General features: G+C 44.0%; 1 non-coding gene across 1 annotated transcript; it reads left to right on the top strand.

The window, feature by feature from the left end:
- The first annotated feature begins 708 nt into the window (after positions 1–708).
- LOC138565364 (U6 spliceosomal RNA) lies at positions 709–815 on the top strand. Its single transcript, XR_011301252.1, has one exon. It is a non-coding gene; the product is annotated as a U6 spliceosomal RNA (small nuclear RNA).
- Positions 816–5,549: the final 4,734 nt, after the last annotated feature.

The raw sequence follows: 5,549 nt of genomic DNA, 5'->3' as shown, positions 1-5,549 counted from the left end.
TTTTGCTCTCAGTGGGGTTGCCCAAAGTTCCCTTCTTAAAGCGGCTTTCTTATAAAAAAATCCTAGACCTGCTTTTTGTGGCACACATGCCTCATATCCCGTTGCAGTTGATAAAGTCACATCATCTCCCACCAGTACAAGCTGTAAAAGATTTCCAGGGCTTATCCAAGCAAACTAGACGTGGGTCGAAGGTTGAGCAATCCTTAAATCAGCAGCAAAGTTAAAATTGAAATCAGCCTCAGAATCCTTTATAGGATGGTCCAACATCTGTTGCTTACAGGGCTCAATCGGACAGCCTCTGGTGCTGACTCCTTAAGCCACCTCCTGTTTTTGCCTTGTCCTTGATACAGCCATGGGCCCACATACACTCAGAGGTACCGAGTTTTTCTCATGTCTATTGGGTCTATTGTGATGCTCTCAGGCTTGTATGACCCAGCCATTGTGATGGGGAGGGGGTTTTCATTTTGCAAGCACCCTGGACCATTAATCTTTATATCTTTAAATATAATTGGCATTAAACTAAAACCCTTTAGGGCCAGATCAATAGAGCAGCAAAGAATGCTTATTCGTTGTTGTTTGCCTCTTCATTTCATACCACCCGATATCTAAATGGTGTTTGGACTTTCTGCCCTCTGAAATAAGGACATTTGGTATGGCAAACCTTTGACCAGAGGTCCTAATCAATGGTTTGATTGACTCTCCCTTTGCGCTTGCTTCTGCAACACATGTACTAATATTGGAATGATAATGGGAAATTTAAATCGGCCCCTGCTCTAAAGGATGACACGCACATTCGTAAAGCATTCACTATTTTTGGAACATGACTGGACAGAAACTTTCTTAATTTGCAAGTGTTGATTTTTTAATAGATCTTTCTTTATTGAAGATTGAAATTGTATGTTCATTCATATTACACGACAACACAATGCATTTTGCGCCAAATTCAACACTAATGCCTCAGGAGCCTTTTACTTGTGAGTCCTCTTGACTGAATGAACAGCCCCGTCCCCTTCAATTTCTTGACTTGTACTTTTACAAGTGGCACGCTTCTTTTGTTTTTTTTTATCCCATTCTACCAAACTCAGTATTATCACTTTCCCCCTTGTTGTGCACTCCAGCGTAAACTGCTTTAAGGTGCTATTTGCAAATATCGCTCTGAACTACAGCTTTACTTGCTTCTGGGCCTTAATCTTTAAATGGGGCTGAGCAGTGTACTCCGGGTTTGGCTGCTTTTAGTTGGTTGATTTCTTTTTTGATTTCTGTAACTTTCAAACAGTCCCATTGTGAAATACCATTGCCACAATGTGCTGCAGTGCATGAAAACTTAAAATTAATGGTAGGGAGAGGGAGAGGGGCTGGGGGGAAGAGAGAGTGCGGGAGGGTGGGAGGGAGCGAGGGAAGGAGACAGGGAGGAGAGAGAGAGAAAACAAAGAAAATATGGTATTTGGGGGCTATGTATTTGCATGGAAAAGATTTTAGCCTTTTAATCAAGTGGAAAGGGGCTCTGTGGTTGGTATCTCAGCCTGTTGATGCTTTGTTGAGTTGCTTGGAACATGCAAGGAAGGAGACCTGAAGCACTCCCGACCAGGTTGCATGTCTCCAAGTTACTGAAATCCAACAGACCTCCTCCCTGTGCCACAAACTTCTGGGCACTGAGCTCTGCAGTTGTTCCCCACAGGTCGCCAAGTGTCCCAGATTTACTTTCTCAGAGTTGCTAGTTACTGCTACCCCACCTCGACCACTATATTTTCCCCAGATACTTGCTACTGTGGAGTAAGCAGGGCTAAGAGAGAGGGAGAGGGGGTGTGCCTATGCAAATCATCTGCCAGTATGCTTCCTGGGAGGTCATTCCATCTCACCATCTGACACCTGGGCAGCGGCAGGTAATTTGGAGAACAGACATATTCGGACAGGCCACAGAGCAAAAGCTGGGCCGTTGATTGAGGATCCCTTTAGCCATGTCTCCCTAAGTTACTGAGGTCCAGAAAAATTCCACCCTCAGCTCTTATAGAGAGGTCCTTGGCCGATCGTGGCCGATCAGGGTCGGGGGTGGGGGGACTGCACACTGCCTCACCTTTTCACTGCTTTCTACAGCGGTAATGCTTTTGCAGAAGGGGCCTGTACAAGTGATTTTGTCTGCGCTGTGGGAAAGTGACATTTATCCACTGACATTAACCAAATTACTTGCGCTGTTCAACGCACATACATGCATAGAAATCATGTTATGTTTTTTGGGGAAGGTCTAGAGGGTCCTGCTGATGATTTATTAAGCTGTCTGCTACTCTTGCTTTTACATAGTCTTCCCTGCCCAGGCATGTTTAAGGCATACTGTATGTCCCTCCATTACAATGAAAACTCTGTTGAAAGCACAGAGGTACATAGGAATGGATCTGTTAAGAACTGAAACAAAAAGCCTGGAAAAATGTCGAAACGCGTAGGATTTGGGCTTACAATTAACTGACTCACATTCAGATGTGCTATCCCTTGCCCCCCTGACCCCCTTTCCTTTTGTGTAATCCTTTTGTTCTCAGTAGGGTTTTCCAAAGTGGCTTTCAAATAAAAGATCATAGACCTGCATTTTGTGGCACACATGCCTCATATCCCGTTGCTCTTGATAAACTCACATCATCTCCCACCAATACAAGCTGTAAAAGATTTTCAGGGCTTAGCCAAGCAAACTAGACGCGGGTCGAAGGTTGAGCAATCCTTTAATCAGCAGCAAAGTTAACATTGAAATAAGCCTCAGAATCTCTTAAAGGATGGTCCAACATCTGTTGCTGGCAGTGCGCAATGGGGCAGCCTGGGTGCTGACACCTTAAGCCATCTCCTATTCTTGCCTTGTCCTTGATCCAGCCATGGGCCCACATACACTCAGAGGTACAGAGTGTTTCTCATGTCTCTGGGTCTGCTGTGATGCTCTCACTCTTGCATCACCCAGCCATCGTGATGGGGAGAGGGGTGTCGATTTGCAAGCACCGTTGAGCATGAATCTTTTTATCTTTAAATATAATTGGCATTAAACCAAACCCTTTAGGACCAGATCAATAAAGCAGCAAAGAATGCTGATGTATTGCTGTTTGCCGCTTAATTCCATACCATCCGACATCTAAATGGTGTTTGGTCAAACGTTTGCCATATCAAATGTCCTTATGTTAAAGAGCAGAAAGTCCAGAGGTCCTAATCAATGGTTTGGTTGGCTCTCCCTTTGCGCTTGCCTTAAGGCGTCAGCCCGATTGCGCCCTGCAAGCAACCAGTGTTGGCCCATCCTTTAAGAGATTCTGAAGCTGATTTCAATGTTATTTTTGCTGCTGATTTAAGGATTGCTCAACCTTCGGCCCACGTCTAATTTCCTTGGCTATGCCCTTGACATCTTTTACAGCTTGTATTGGTGGGAGATGATGTGAGTTTATCAAGAGCAACGGGATATGAGGCATGTGGGCCATAAAAAACATGTCTAGGATCTTTTTTTATAAGAAAGTCTCTTTAAGTAGGGAACTTTGGACAACACTGCTGAGAGCAAAAGGATTACACAAAAGGTAAGCGGGTCAGTGGGTCAAGGGATAGCACATCTGACTGTGAGTCCGTTTATTGTAAGTCCAAATCCTACCTGTTTCAACATTTTTCCAGGCTTTTTGTTTCATTTCTTAACAGATCCATTCCTATGTACCTCAGCAAAACATGTACTAATATTGGAATGAAAATGGGAAAATAGAATTGGCCCCTGCTTCAAAGGATGACACGCACATTCGTAAAGCATTCACTATTTTTGGCACACGACAGGACAGAAACTTTCTTAATCTGCAAGTATTTATTTTTTAATACATCTTTTTTTAATGAAGATTGAAATTGTATTTTCATACATAATACACGACAACACAATACATTTTGGGCCAAATTCAACACTAATGCCTCGGGAGACTTTTACTTGTGAGTCCTATTGACTGAATGAACAGCCCCATCTCCTTCAATTTCTTGACTTGTACTTTTAGAAGTGGCACGCTGCTTTTGTTTTTTATCCCATTCTACCAAACTGAGTATTATCACTTTTCCTCTTGTTGTGCACTCCAGCGTCAACTGCTTTAAGGAGCTATTTGCAAACATCGCTCTGAACTACAGCTTTACTTGCTTCTAGGCCTTAATCTTTAATTGTGGCTTAGCAGTGTACTCCGGATTTGGCTGCTTTTAGTTGGTTAATTCTTTTTTTATTTCTGTAACTTTCAAACAGTCCCATTGTGAAATACCATTGTCACAATGTGCTGCAGTGCAGGAAAACTTAAAATGAATGGTAGGGAGGGGGGGGTTATGGGGGAGGGAGGGAGGAGAGAGAGACAGAGAGAGAGAAAACAAAGAAAATATGGTTTTCGGTGGCTATGTGTTTGCATGGAAAAGATTTTAGGCTTTTAATCATGTGGAAAGGGGCTCTGTGGCTGGCATGGCAGCCTGTTGATGCTTTGTTGAGTTGCTTGGAACATGCAAGGAAGGAGACCTGAAGCACTCCCGACCAGGTTGCATGTCTCCAAGTTACTGAAATCCCACAGACCTTCTCCCCGTGCCACAAAGTTCTGGGAGATGAGCTCTGCAGTTGTTCCCCACAAGTCGCCAAGCTCCCCAGATTTACTTTCTCAGAGTTGCTAGTTACTGCTACCCTACCTCGACCACTATATTTTGCCCAGATACTTGCTACTGTGGAGTAAGCAGGGGTAAGAAAGAGAGCGAGGGGGTTTGCCTATGCAAATCATCTGCCAGGATCCTACCTGGGAGGTCATTCCATCTCACCAGCTGACACCTGGGCAGCGGCAGGTAATTTGGAGAACAGATATATACGGACAGGCCACAAAGCAAAGGCTGAGCTGTTGATTGAGGATCCCTTTTGCCATGTCTCCCCAAGTTACAGAGGTCCAGAAAATTCCACCCTCAGCTCTCATAGAGAGGTCCTTGGCCGATCGTGGCCGATCAGAGGAGGGAAGTGTCGGAGGTGACTGCACACTGCCTCACCTTCACTGCTTTCTACAGTGGTAATGCTTTTGCAGAAGGGGCCTGTACAAGTGATTTTGTTCTGCGCTGTGGGAAAGTGACATTTATCCACTGACATTAACCAAACTACTTGCGCTGTTCAACGCACATGCATGCAGAGAAATAATGTTATGTTTTTTGGGGAAGATCTAGAGGGTCCTGCTGATGATTCTTTTAAGCTGTCTGCTACTCTTGCTTTTACATAGAGTCTTCCCTGCCCAGGAATGTTTAAGGTATACTGTATGTCCCTCTCTTACAATGAAAACTCTGTTGAAAGCACAGAGGTACATAGGAATGGATCTGTTAAGAAATGAGACAAAAAGCCTGGAAAATGTAGAAACAGGTAGTATTTGGACTTAGCACATTTGACTGTGAGTTAGTTTATTGTATCAGTTGACCCACTGACCCCCTTACCTTTTGTGTAATACTTTTGCTCTCAGTGGGGTTGCCCAAAGTTCCCTTCTTAAAGCGGCTTTCTTATAAAAAAATCCTAGACCTGCTTTTTGTGGCACACATGCCTCATATCCCGTTGCAGT

Source organism: Ambystoma mexicanum, chromosome 1q (genome assembly GCF_040938575.1).
Source record: "Ambystoma mexicanum isolate Mex_15411 chromosome 1q, UKY_AmexF1_1, whole genome shotgun sequence".
NCBI classification, from domain to species: domain Eukaryota; kingdom Metazoa; phylum Chordata; class Amphibia; order Caudata; family Ambystomatidae; genus Ambystoma; species Ambystoma mexicanum.
The sequence above is the reverse complement of the archived record's forward strand: the minus strand, read 5'-3'. Positions and strand labels throughout refer to the sequence as shown.